Genomic DNA, 14,707 nt, shown 5'->3' with positions numbered 1-14,707 from the left:
CAGAACCCATGCTAATACCGAAATCCTGGGGTGCTTAGGTCTTATAAAATGGCATAGTATTTGCATATGGACTATGCACATCCTCCCATAACTTTAAATCATCTCTGGATTACTTTGAGATATCTGATAAATGGATGTATTATATAAATATTGTTATACAATGTTACTTAGGGAATAATTACAAAAATTTCTGTACCTGTTTAGTAAAGATCTTTTATATAAAATATTTTCAATATGTGGTCAGTTGAATCCATGAATATTTAATGTATAGATGCCAGGAGACAACTTCAGTTATTTAAATTCTAGGGCTCTGGATTTTGCACCTAAAATAATAAAGAAAAACTGAGTGTTTGTTATCTGTGTCTTTTGTTTTTTGGTAAAATTTTTGTGAGGCTCTGAAATTTGTTTTTACTCTAAGGGGAGGATAGTTTTGGAAGTATATAAAAAGTGATAATATTTAAATTTAAAACACTATGTCAGAGATAATTGATTTAAGAGTATCATTTATTTAGTTAATAATTAACACATTCATTTGACAAAACAATGGGATTCATTGTGGCATTCCCATACATGCAAACATCATGCACTGGTTATATTCATCCACACGTATACCCTAATCCCACTCCCCCAGCCTCCTCTCCAGTCCCAGGTAATCACTTTTCTTGTGTCAGGTTGAATTTCTACTTTTGTTCTGATATATGAGAGGACTTATCTTTCTGGGTCTGTTTATTTTGCTTAATATGATGTGCTCCAGTTCATCCATTATGCTATTAATGACAGGAATTCATCCTTACATATGTCTGAAAAATAATTCAAAAATATATACCATATTTTCATTATCCATCTATCTGTTAATGCATAGCTGGGCTGGTTTCATATCTTAGCTATTGTGAATACTGCCACCTTAAACCTGCAGGTATCTCTTTTATATGGTCACTAATTTCCTTTGAATATACAACCAGAAGTCAAATAGCTGAATCATATGGTAGTTCTACAGTTTAGTCTTCTGAGGAAACTCCACAATATTTTCCATAGTCATTATACTAATTTACATTCACATCAACAGTGCATAAGAGTTCCCATTTCTCCATAACCACACCAACATTTGTTTTATTTTGTTTGTTGATTATGTTTATTTGTTTGGATAATAGCCATTCTAACTAAGGTTAAATGGTACCTAATTTTGATTTGTATTTCCCTGATTGCTAATGATATTGAGCATTTTAAAAGTACATTTAGTGGTCTTTTGAATTTCTTCATTTGAGAAATCTTTTCAGATAGGTAGCTGTTTTAAATTGGATTACTTGTTTAATATTGTTGATTTACTGTTTTCTCCCACTCTGTTGGCTGTTTCTTCATTCTATTGCTTCCTTTGATGTGCAGAAACCCATTTGTTTGGTGTAATCCTATTTGTCAATATCTGCTTTTCTTGCCTGTGATTTTAGAGTCCTAGTCAGAAAATCATTGGTTTAACAAGATACTGAAGCATTTCCCCTATGTTTTCCTCTAATAGTTTGAGGATTTCTGGTTTTATACTAAAGTCTTTGATTCACTTTGAGTTAATTTTTATACAGAGTAAGAGACAGGAATCATATTTTGATCATACGCATGTGGATAGACACTTTTTCCCCAGCACTATTTGTTAAAAAGCTGTCCTTTATTCAATGCATGTTATTTTTTAATTTTTATTTTTAAACTTTGTCAGACAGACATCATTACCTTAAGTATATGTATGAAAATATGAATGGTGTGACTTTGTGTTCAACCAGACATGAAAAACAGTGCTCTATTTGTGTAATATGAATTAAATTGCATTCTGCTGTCATATATAACTAATTAGAATAAATAGAATTAAAAAAAAAATTAAAAAGAATCAGTTGGCTATAGATGCAAGGATTTATTTCTGGAGCCTCCATTTTTTTCCTTGGTCTATGTGTCTGTGTTCATGTCATACATTTTTGCTACTGTAGCTCTGTTGTATGTCTTGGAATCATGTATTGTGATGCCTCCAGGTTTGAATTTTTGGAATATTTTTTCTAGTTTTGTGAAGAATGTCATTAGTATTTTGGTGGTGATTACATTGAATCTGAGATTGCTTTGGGTGTGATGAACATTTTAACAATATTAATTCTTCCAATCCATGAACATGGGAAGTCTTTCTTCCCGTTAGTGTCTTCTTCATTTTCTTTATTTAGCATTTTAAAAATTTTATTGTAGAGATCTTTCTGGATACTTTATTTTTTGTTGCTCTGTGAATGGGATTATTTTCATCATTTCTTTTTCATCTGATTAATTATAGGGGTATAGGAAAACCACTGAATTTTGTATGCTGATTTGTTTTATTTTTATTTTTTTGGTACTGGGGATTGAATCTAGGGATGCTTTTAAAGAGTATATCCCCAGTAATTTTTATGTTTTAGATATGGTCTCTCTAAATTCTTCAGGGTCTTCCTAAGTTGCTGAGGCTGACCTCAAACTGATAATTCTCCTTCCTCAGCCTGAACTGCTGGGATTATAGGAATGGACCACCACATCTGATTGTGTGTTGCTTTTGAACCATTGCACTTTACTGAATTCAGTTATTAGTCTTAATAGTCTTTTGGTACAATCTTTAAATTTTTCTGTGCATAGAATCATTTCATCTGCACAGGGATAATTTGACTTTCTTCTTTCCTATTTATGATTTCTTTTATATTTTTTTTTCCTAATTGCTTTGGATAAAATTTCTAGTAAAACACCGAATAAAAGCAATGAAAGTGGAACCCTTATCTTATTTCTGATCATAGAGGGAATGCTTTCAGTTTGCCCCCATTTAATATAATGTTGACTATGGTTTTACATACATAGCTTTTGTCATGTTGAGATACAATCATTCAGGGCTTTTATCATGAGTGGATGATGAATTATATCACATGGTTTTTCTGCATCTATTAAGTTGATCATATGATTTGTGTCTTTCATTCTTTCACTCTGTTTATGTGACACAGTACATTTATGGATTTGCATATGTTATCCTTGAAACCCTAAAATAAACACAACCTGGTCATATATGAATTTTTGATATGTTATTAAATTCTATTTGCTAGCATTTTTGAGGATTTTTGCTTATATATTCATCAGAGGTAATGGTATATATTACTGCTGCTACTACTATTACTACTACTACTACTACTACTACTACTACTACTACCAAGGATTAAATCCAGGGGCACTTAACCACTAAGCCACATTCCCAGCCCCTTTTAATTTTTTTTTTTTTTTTTTTTTGAGACAGAATCTTGCTAAGTTGCTTAAAGCCTAGTTAAGTTGCTTAGCTGAGTTTTTGAGGCTGGACTTGAACTTGCAATCCTCCTTACTTAGCCTCTCACTGCTGAGATTACAGGCATGTTCCACCACACCTAACTTCTTTTCATTTTTATTATGTCCTTGTCAGGTTTTTGTAACAGAGTAATGCTGGCTTCCTAGAATGAATTTTGAAGGGTTTGCTTCCAATCAATTCTATGGACTATTTGAAGAAGCATCGATGTTAGTTATTCTTCAATAGTCTGATAAAATTCAACAGTTAGTCAACCCAGTCCTGAGCTTTTCTTTGCTGTGAGACTTTTTTTTATGATGGGTTCAATCTCATTACTTGTTGTTGGTATATGCAGGATTTTATACTCTCTTGGTTCAATATTAGTTATTCATGTGTCCATAAATTTGTTCATTTATTATAGAATTCCCAATTGGTTAGCATATAGTTTTTCAAAATAATTCAGAATGATTTTTTGAATTTTTGTAATATCAGTTGCATTGTTTACTTTTTTTTTTAAATTTTTTATTGTTGGCTGTTCAAAACATTACATAGTTCTTGATATATCATATTTCACACTTTGATTCAAGTGGGTTATGAGCTCCCATTTTTACCCCATATACAGATTGCAGAATCACATCAGTTACACATACATTGATTTACATATTGCCATACTAGTGTCTGTTGTGTTCTGCTGCCTTTCCTATCCTCTACTATCACCCCTCCCCTCCCCTCCCCTCCCCTCTTTTCTCTCTGCCCCCTCTACTCACATTCATTTGTCCCCCTTGTATTATTTTTCCCTTTCCCCTCACTTCCTCTTGTATGTACTTTTGTATAACTCTGAGGGTCTCCTTCCATTTCCATGCAATTTCCCTTCTCTCTCCCTTTCCCTCCCACCTCTCATCCCTGTTTAATGTTAATCTTCTTCTCATGCTCTTCGTCCCTACTCTGTTCTTAGTTACTCTCCTTATATCAAAGAAGACATTTGGCATTTGTTTTTTAGGGATTGGCTAGCTTCACTTAGCATAATCTGCTCTAATACCATCCATTTCCCTGTAAATTCTATGATTTTGTCATTTTTTAATGCAGAGTAATACTCCATTGTGTATAAATGCCACATTTTTTTTATCCATTCATCTATTGAAGGGCATCTAGGTTGGTTCCACAGTCTTGCTATTGTGAATTGTGCTGCTATGAACATCGATGTAGCAGTGTCCCTGTAGCATGCTCTTTTTAGGTCTTTAGGGAATAGACCGAGAAGGGGAATAGCTGGGTCAAATGGTGGCTCCATTCCCAGCTTTAACTCTAATTTTATTTACTTGGGTCTTCTCTGAATCCTGTATTTCCTCTCTCTTTTGCTTAGATATCTATTTTTTGGTTAGATTGGTAAATTTTATCTATCTTCTTAAACAGCTATTTGTTTCATTGATTCCTTACACCATAATTACTTTATATTCAATTTTATTTGTTTTTGCTCTAATTTTATTATTTATTTGTTTCTACTAATTTTGAATTTGGTTTATTCTTGCTTTTCTAAGATTGAGATGCATCATTAGGCCTTTTAATCTCTGTCTCTCTCTCTCTCTCTCTCTCTCTATATATATATATATATATATATATGATTTGTATCTTTTATTTTATAAATATTATTATATATATTATAGTATATATAATATTTTATATACAATGTTATATATTAAAATATATAATATATATTATTTTATATATTATTTCATTTTATATGTATTATATTTATATATCATTTCATTATATAGAGAGAGATTCTCTCTATAAATATATGTATGTATGTATATATATATATATATATATATATATATATATATATATATATATATATTTTAATATCACTCATTGAAATAAACTTCCCTCTCACTACTGCTTTTTCTCTAGCCCATAGGATTTGGTATGTTGTGTTTCCATCTTCATTTGTTTCAAGAAATTTTAAAATTTTCCTTTTGACTTTCTCAACAATCTAACATTTGTTCAAAACTGTGTTGTTTATAGTTCTTATATTTGTATAATTTCTAAAGTATATTTTGCTCTTGACTCTGGTTTCATACAGTTATAATTAGAAAAGATAGAGGATATTTCAACTATTTGAGAGTTTGTTAAGTCTTATTTTTTAGCCTATTATGTGACCTATTCTAGAGGAAGTTCAATGTACTGATGAAAAGAATGTGTTTTTGCACCTGTTGCATGGAATGTTCTGCAAATGTCTGTTAAGTTTATTTGATTTATAGTGTAGTTTAATTCTGTTTTTTTTTTCTTGTTGATTTTTTTGTATGAATGTATACCCATTGGTGAGAGTGGAATACTAAATTCTAAAGATTTCAGTCCCAGGTATCAATTCTTATTACATGCTATTGTCTGGGGCATAGGTCAGGCTGACCATTGTTCTGGGTCAGAGTGACTTTGTGGTGACAGTTTTTCTAAGGTGGAGGGTATGTTTCAAAATGGGGTTTTCTAAGTTAACTTCTCCCTAGCATTTCTACCTTTATGTTTTTATTTCATAGAAAAAGGGGTGGTGGAATGAGGGTTGGGGTATTTCTTTCTCTTCAGCTACATCTCCTGGGAGGAGGCATCAGCAGAGGACTCTTGTGGGAATTGGTATTAAGCAGCTCTAATGGAGCAAAGCAGAAGGACGTTTTGGACTTTCTGGTAGCGGTGTTGATGGGCTTCTGCAAAAAATTAAATAAATGAATAAATAAATAAATAATAAATAGCCAAAAACAGGGATGGCCCAATGATAAGGCCAACATTTAAAAGAGAATTGGGAAGGGGCTAGCCAAGAAAAGATAGCTGAGGAATAGTGGGGTAGAAACCAGTCCATGTTCTATGATGATGAGTAGTGATCAAATTTGGTATCATGGTCTCTTAATTTTTTATGCTGTCCCTCACCAAGTCAGACTAGTTAGTGTAAAGGCAGCAGGTCTCCTGTAGGATGGCACAAATGACATCTTTTTCTGTAGTTAATAGATCTAGTCCTCATCTGTTTTGGAGAGTAACTACTGTCAATGAATCTATTTGATAGACAAGTAGGTCAAATTCTTTAAGGCTATCTGCCATTTCTTTGGAAGTACTGCAAATGGGTGAGTAGAAACTCCTACTCTTGCTACTCCTGTGCCAATTGTTATAGCTATGCCCAGCCTACCAGAAGAGGGATAAGAGGAGAGAGAGAGCTCATTTTGGTTTGAGTAGGATGTATACTGGGATGGGTATGGGTCTCTGCTCAGTGGAATATAGAATAGGGGTGCAATAAAGGCCAAGGTACAGGTTCCTGTCCAGTTAGTGGATAGGAAGAAGATTCCCTGATTATAGTTGAGGCAGCCAGAGAGGTGATAGGAAATAACTTTTGCTGGCTGGAGGCAAGGACTTATAGGGAAATTTTATCAGGAGTCTGGTGGGTAGCAATGGTGGGATTGGAGATATCCCACAATGAGGATGACCATCTCAGTGTTGTCACTAACAGGGATATTAGAGGAAGAGGAAAATCTTCTGGATGGCATAAGAGGATAAAGGAGGCAGATGAATGTGGGGACCTATGGTAGTTATGGCTGGGATTAAAACGGACGAAGTCATCAAATTTGGTTAGGATGTCCCTGCCAAGAATAGGAGATGGGCATAGGTGTATGACTAGAAAGGAGTGTGATAATCCAGTGTAGAATAGGTTACAGTAAAGGACCTATCTGTTTAGGAGTGGTGAGGCTTCACCAATACCGACAATAGAGGTAGAGGAAATTTGGAGGGGACAAAAAAATTCTGGTAGCACTGAAAACTTGCCCCCATGTTCAATAAGAAAGAGATAGGCATCCAGCATGGTGGTGCACACCTGTAATCCCAGTGGCTTGGAAGGCTGAGGCAGGAGGATCTCGTTCAAAGTCAGCCTCAGCAACATCAAGGCACTAAACAACTCAGTGAGACCCTGTCTGTAAATAAAATACAAAATGGGGCTGGGCGGTGGTTCAGTGCCCTGAGTTGAATCCCTAGTACTAAAAAAAAAAAAAAAAAAAAAAAAAGAAAAGAAAGAAAGAGATAGGCTCACTAGATACTGACAACCTCATCCTGGGCTCTGATGAAGTGATGGCTGTGGAGGCCAGGAGTCCAGGGGGCTTTCAGCCTTCTGTAGACAGACCATTCATTGCCAGGCCAACGATGCTTGCTAGTCTTGTGTTTGTGTCCATGGACTTGTGGGAATTGAAAACAATTGAAGAAGAGGGAGAGGCTCTCTTAGTACATTCCAATTTCCAGGGTCCTCTTTGGTTGCAAAGAGGGCACAGTCCAGGTAGAAGTTCAGGGTTAGCACAGGCATTTGCACGGTATCCCTGGTGGCCACACTTGAAGCAAGTGCCTAGAGATGTGGAGTATGACCTAGATCCTGTTTGTGGGGTCTTTTGGGCCCTTGTCTGAGTACGACTGCCAACATCTGGAATTTAGCAGAATTTCATTTGAGTTTTTGTGGTTTTTGTTCTTCCTCCCTATTGTTATAGACTTTGAAGGCCAGTTTTACACATTCACATTGAGGAGTCTGTGGTTGTTCACCAGCTTTTAGAGGTATATTTTTTCCCCCTGACATCTGGGCAGATTGGGAGATGAAATGTAAATAAAGATGAAATCTGCCCCTTTCTGACTCAGGGTTAAGGTTGGTATATTTAGTCATAGCCTCTGAGTGACGGTAGAGAAAGAGAGCAGGACTTTCATCACTGCCTAAATTAATTCCTTTAATCTTTTCGTATTTGACCATCTTTAAGGCAACCTTTTCCATTCCTTCCAGAAAGAAAGTAATTAGCTTGGTCTAGCTTGGTCCTATCAGCGGAAGTGGGCTGATAATTCCAATTGGGGTCAATACAGGGAACTTGTGTGACACTGATGGGATTATTGGCCGAATTTTGATGGTGAAAGGTGTCTGTGTGAGCCTCAGCTGCCAACCAAATATGATCCCTATCCTCAGGGGAAAGACAAGAGGAAAGAATGACATAAACATCATGCCAGGTGAGGTCAGAGGACTGGGTAATGTGTAGGAATTCTTTCTGAAAGGTAGAGGGGTCTGAGGCAAAAGCACTTAAACATTTTCCTATGTGTAAGGGAAAATAGGACATGAACACATATGATGTTTCAGCACCTGCCATCTTGTGGAGAGGAAGGACCTTGGAGGAAGCAGAAGGTGTTGTGGGAGAAGGGGTGCAGAAGTAAGTGTGGAGTGGAGAGGGAAGGGGAGGTAGGTGAGGATGAGCATGAGAAAGAGGTTGATCATGAGGATGAGAGGGAGGAGGTTCATCTGTGAGGTCAAAATCAGAGGGGGTTTTGCAAATACCTTGAGGGGGTGTTTTCATTGAGAAGAATGTGAAAATTTGAGCAGTTTTGGCAGAGAGAAGGTCTAGAGGGGTGGTATCAGGCCTGAAGCAGAGGCCTGAACCTAAAGGACCTGAGATCATTTTCCATTGAACTGGAGAAAGCTTCAAGATATTGGAGAATTTGAAATTCAAATGTGCCACTGTCAGGCCAGCAACTGTCCTTGTCCAGCTTCAATGGGGGCCAGGCAGTGTTACAGAACATCAGCCTTTTAAATTTGAGTAGAGACCCTGGGTCTGAATTGAAGAGACATCCCAAAGGGGTGTTTCATGGAGGGCTTTAAGGAGCCTGGCCCATTCTGGACAAATAGATTGAGGAGGGTCCCCAAGGACTCCAACAGAGAGAAAAGCCAAAATCAAGGGGCATCCCCACAAGAATTTTGGTTTTGCTTAGGTTGTTCCAGAAAAGGCCAATAGAATGACAGGTGGTCCTTTAGTGTCCCAAAGAAAGCATGTTGTTGCCACCCAGTGGTGGGTTTTTCTCATCTATATCTGTGATTTGTCAGAGGAACAATATCCAAGGATAGAGAAACTGAGATATGGATTCCAGGAATCCAGGGTATCTGTAGGGGGTCACTTACCCAGTAGGCAATGGCCGGTGGTGGATGAGAAGTCCAGCAATGTGAGTGGTCCCTATTGGAGCCACTGGAGGGACAGGAGGGAGTATGAGAAAGAAAAAGAAAGAGAAACAGGGTGGAGGTCAAGACAAGGCCCGTGGTGACACTGATCCCAGGCTTTGGCCCCCAAAATGTAAGAAAAGAACTGAAGGAAGGAACTAGAGAGAGGAGAGGCAACCATCCCATCCACTGCCACCTCAACAGTTAACACCCTATGGCAAAGACGACTATGAACATATCCTGTTTTATTGGAACAAAAAATATCGAAAAATAATAAATATGTAAATGTGTCTATTGAGACTGCATATTATAAAATGTTTAATGAAGGTTGTCACTTCATGAAGAAAACACTGGAGTTATATTTTTTCCTTTGCCCCTAATAACTCTTAGCTAATTCAGGGGTGAGTGGGACTGTATCCATTATTAATGACACAGTTCCAGAAGCAGCCATTTCAAATGCCGTAGACATTTGAATTAACATTTCTTCCCTTTCCATAATTACTTAATTATTATCAATTAACAGCATGACATAAGCATATGGTGGCTTCCCATCTGCTCCTTTCTTCCTCTCAATTTGTTATTGCCATTAATTTAGTTGACGGTGACACTGTTTAACCAAATTAAACCAATTAATAAGAGTCTACTGGGTCAAGGCCTTTCCTTTTGCATCTCATGCTTGTTTATCAGTAGCTGTCTTCCCCAATATAATAAAATTTAAGTAGAATAAAACATTTGGAGAAATTATAAACATTTTGGTGAAAGCTATATTCGAAGATTTGTAATTTATGTCAAAATTCCTAGTTTTGGAAAGTAATACTTCTTTGAGTACCCCAAACATCCATGTATTCTTTCCCTTGAGGATTCTCAAGTTTTATTTTATAGAAGTAAAAAGTAATTCCTCAGCATGGATATAAATTTTGTCTTAAGACGTTTATAGATATTCCTTTAAAATTGTATTGTTGTATTATAATTACAGTGGGGTTCATTAAGCCATATTTGTAAATTCACATAACAATTTAATCAATCTCAATCCCTAGTACCTTCCTTGTTCCTATTCTCCCCCCTCCTCTGATCTGTTTACTTTATTCTCCCTTCTATAATTATTACTTTAATTGGTATATGTAATATATACACATCCATGTATATACTCATACAGTGACACAGCATAATTTAGGAGATTTTATTCCCCAGGACTTTCCCATGTCTTCCCCTCCTCTCTCGCTCTTGGTCCCCTTCTTCTATGCTATTGGTCTTCCTTTTTTATTCTTTCTTTCTTTAGCTTCTGCATATGAGAGAAAACATTCAATACCATACTTGCTGAGTCTGGATTATTTCACTTAGCGTTATCTTCACTTCCATCAATTTACTAGCAAATGCCACAATTTTATTCTTTATGACTGAGTAAAACTCCACTGTGTATGTATACTGCATTGTCTTTATTCAGTTACCTGTTGACAAGCATCTATACTGGTTCCATAACTTAGCTGCTGTGAATTGTGCTGCTATAAACATTGATATGCGTGCATCAGTATAGTATGCTATATATTTTGGAAAAAAACTAAGGGTTGAACAGCTGTGTCATATAATTATTCTATTCTCAGTTTTTTGAGAGATCTCCATAATGCTTTAAAATTTTTTCATTTAAATTAGAGACTGTTGAAGTAAATTGTATAAGTACACCCAGCAATATATTATCTCAAAAACAACAAAGGAAATTAAAAAATATGTAGCTTGAAAATGAAAGAATAAAAATTATCCTTATTCTCTAATGATAGGATTGTCTATGGATAAAGTTTCAAAAGAATCTACAAAAAAATCTCCTTGAATTGATAAGTAGTAGAGTAAATTCATAGAGCACAAGGTAAATGTGCAGAAGTCAATTTTTTACTACACTAGAAAGGAAAAATTGAAATTTTAAACTAAGAAAATATAATTTAAAATAGGATAAAAACTATTATAGTACTAAGGTATAAAAAACTAGGGTACTCAGTTATACACCTAACAAAAATATATATAGGAATCATGAAATCTATAAAGCACTTATAAAAAGAATATATAATAAAAAGAAAGATAATACATGTTTCTGTATTGAAAGACACAATAAAATTAACATGTTACTACTTTCCAACTTAGTCTATGAGGAATTACAATTAAAATCCCAGCCATTTATTTTGTAGATACTTAAAACTGATTCCAAAAATGGTATGTAAAGAAGAAAGACCCAGAATATACTGGACAATACTGAAGGGCAACCAAGTTGGAGGAATCACACTTCCCAATTTCAAGACTTACTTAAAAATTACAGTGATTCTGACAGTGTGATATTGATGAAATGACAAATACATGGATAAATGAAATGAAATAGAAAGCCAAGAAAAGGCAAACACAAATATAGTTACCTTATAGTTAACAAAGGAGCAAAGGAGACTTAAAGGAGAAAGGGTAGTCTTTTGAATAAATGCCATATGTACAAATGGGCATCCATATGCAGAAACATGAACATAGACATAAAGTTTACATCTCTCACAAAATTAAATAAAAATGGAATACAAATCTAAATTTTTTTAAAAATTACATACCTTCTTGAGCAAAAAAGCAGAAAAAATCTAATTGATTTTGAATGTGGTAATGGGTTTTTGATAGGAAACAACCTCTGGGGGAGAAATCATAAGTTGAATATTATTTAAATGAAAAATGTGTGCTTCTGATAAGAAGTCTACTATGATTCTTATTCCTCACTAGGTAAGGTTTTCTTAACCTTTGGCTTTTCTATTTCTGTTTGATTTTCTGTAAAGTGTGTGTGTGTGTGTTGGCTATTATCCTTTGTGGTGTTTTCCATTATTTTTCTTTTATTTTTAAATTTCTCAGCTATTTTTTTTGTTTCATGTACTTTTTCTGCTCTGTTTTCTCTATTTTTTTCATTATAATGCCTTTGGAACTGTTCCAAAATTCATAGATGTTTTGCTCTGATATATGTTTTTTTTTAATTCTTTTCCCTTTGCATTTTAGTTTGGGAAGTTTCTACTCACTTTTATAAATTAACTGGTAATTTTTTATACATATTGTGTCTAGAGACAAGTCTTTCAAAGGCATTTTTCTTTTTTGTTACTTTGGGTTTCTTTTTATTATTTGCAAGCATTTAAAAAAAAAATTAGTAGGGCACAGCAGTGACCTAGTGAGAGGAAGGCAGGGACACTAACAGATCCCTGTCCTTGGGGCTTAGGTTGGAGATTAGAGGTGGGGCCAACAGCCTGGACAAGCCTGGGAAAGGAAGCAGCTGGAAATTTAAATTTGTTCAAAGTCAATATTGCTTCCAATCATGGGTTTGTCAGCCTTTACTCCTGCTGTTCCAGTCAGACCTCAAATGCTTCAGATCATCAGATAGCATCACAACCTTCAGGATGCCCAGTGCATGAAAGGAAAATGAAAGGCTGTCTGGTGTCAGCAGAACCCTCTGGTCCAACCTGTGAGAGCAAAACATGCTCTGTGCCTGCCCACCAAGAGGAGTATGTGGAGTGTTCCATTACAGGCACAGCTGCTAAGAATGAGAGCCTGGATCCTTCAAATCTGATCCTACCACCTAATCAAGCACCAGGGCCAGATCAGCCCTCTGGGTTGTCTACCATCATAGAGGAGTCATCTATTCGATAAGCAGGTTCAGAGAAAAAAGTGTTTTATCCTTCCAAACAGATGTTCTGGAATGCAATGTTAAGGAAAGGGTGGAAGTGGAAAGACAGGATATTAGTGAGAAAGATATGTATAATGTCATTGGAATTCACAATCAGAACAATGAACAGGCTTGGAAGGAGATTGTCCTTGTGGTTTATCATTGATCTCATTTGGAGGGAAAGCAAAAGAATATTCACCAAGGGCAAGAATTCGTTCCTGGGTGGGGTGTGAGTTGCCTCTCACAGGCACGATTGGATCATCAACCATGGTGGCACAGAAGTTAGATTGTGTGATAGATTACTAGAGTGATGGCAAAGTCAATGAGGACTACCAGTTCCCCATCCTGGACGTCCACCCAGTCCCCCCACCTTTGGATTCACTTTCAGCTGTATCTGGACAGAATGGAGGTTGCTTGGTGGCACTAGACATCCTAACCACTGTTTTGTTTGTGATGCAAAGTATAATTTTTTTTTTTCCTGAGGGATGCATTAAACTATTTTCCCAAACTGAATTCCCCTCATGATGTATTGGGAACTTCAAGTGGGTAATGAGGCTTCATCCTCCAATTAGCAAAGGACATCATCCTCCATTCAGTTTTGAGCTGCTTTTTGCCTTGTATTTTTTAGCAGATCATTTCATTTTTTTTTCCATTGGGTTTAAGCAGGAAGCAGTCCCTCAGTTTTGCCTTTAGCTGCAATATTGGCTGTGTATTTCATCTAGAAAAGTCTGAACAATCTCTGTAAAGGAGTGTTTAGAAAGTGAGAAAAGCTGCTTTTTTCTTACTGTTTTCTCAGGAATGTTTGAGAGGTAAAACCTGAAAGTCAGTGTGATGCTCATGATGCTCATGACCTGGTCAATTTTTTTTTTAACTAAAATTGTTTATTATAAATAAGCAATATCTTTTAAAAAAAGAGACTATTGTTTCTGAAGTCCCTACAATTTAGTAGTGACCCTGAATAAAATTCAAATCCATACTCTTGCACTCAGCAAGACCAAGGCATGTCTTGGCTTTCTTAAATTCTCATTTATATACATTTTTAGGCAGGACCTTGTTAAAGAAGTTTCAACTCACCACAAGGTGCTGACATGTATTCCTTTAAACATATATTTTCCTGTTGTTTTGATATGTAACTCTGCTCCCCGAAAACAAATCTCCTCATTGTCCCTGTCATTTCAAGTTATCCCAACTTTGAGTCTCATTCCTTCCTCCATTGGGAGACTTTCCCCTGGTTGGCCTAATTCAAATTTAAAAACCTGGATCAAGTCTCAGTGCCAGTATTTATACTTAGCTATTAATTAATTAATCTAAAATTAATCAATTCACAAGAGGAGCATTTTTCACAGATGTAGTATGTTTGCATCCATTCACTTTCTCAATTTTTATGTTTTAAGGAAGCTCTAAGCTTGCTGTTGAAATTCCTTGTATCAGTAACCCAACAACTGGTTGTTCTAATTATAGCAGCATGTTACAAATGACTGTTTTATTAAAGTGTAGATAATATTAAATCCTTTAATTTATCCTAAAAAATTTTATTAGGGTTTGCATATCGTCTTACATTAACAATCTACCTTGCATATCCTTCATTCCATTCCATTACAGGAGTTAACATATTTATCACAGTTACTTTAAATATATTTCGTTATAATTTCAGCATCTCATATCTGCATCTTGTTTCACTGAGAACTTTATCTTTGGGGTGTGTTTTTCTCTAATTTTTGCATACGTAGTAATATTTTGTTAAAAGTACTGATGCTTAAAG

General features: G+C 35.6%; 1 pseudogene; it reads left to right on the top strand.

Moving 5' to 3' along the window:
• The first annotated feature begins 12,597 nt into the window (after positions 1-12,597).
• On the top strand, positions 12,598-13,372 carry LOC114092832 (holocytochrome c-type synthase pseudogene; annotated as a pseudogene).
• Positions 13,373-14,707: the final 1,335 nt, after the last annotated feature.

This window comes from Marmota flaviventris, chromosome 7 (genome assembly GCF_047511675.1).
Source record: "Marmota flaviventris isolate mMarFla1 chromosome 7, mMarFla1.hap1, whole genome shotgun sequence".
NCBI lineage: Eukaryota > Metazoa > Chordata > Mammalia > Rodentia > Sciuridae > Marmota > Marmota flaviventris.
Note: the sequence above shows the minus strand (reverse complement) of the source record. Positions and strands in the feature narration are given on the sequence as shown.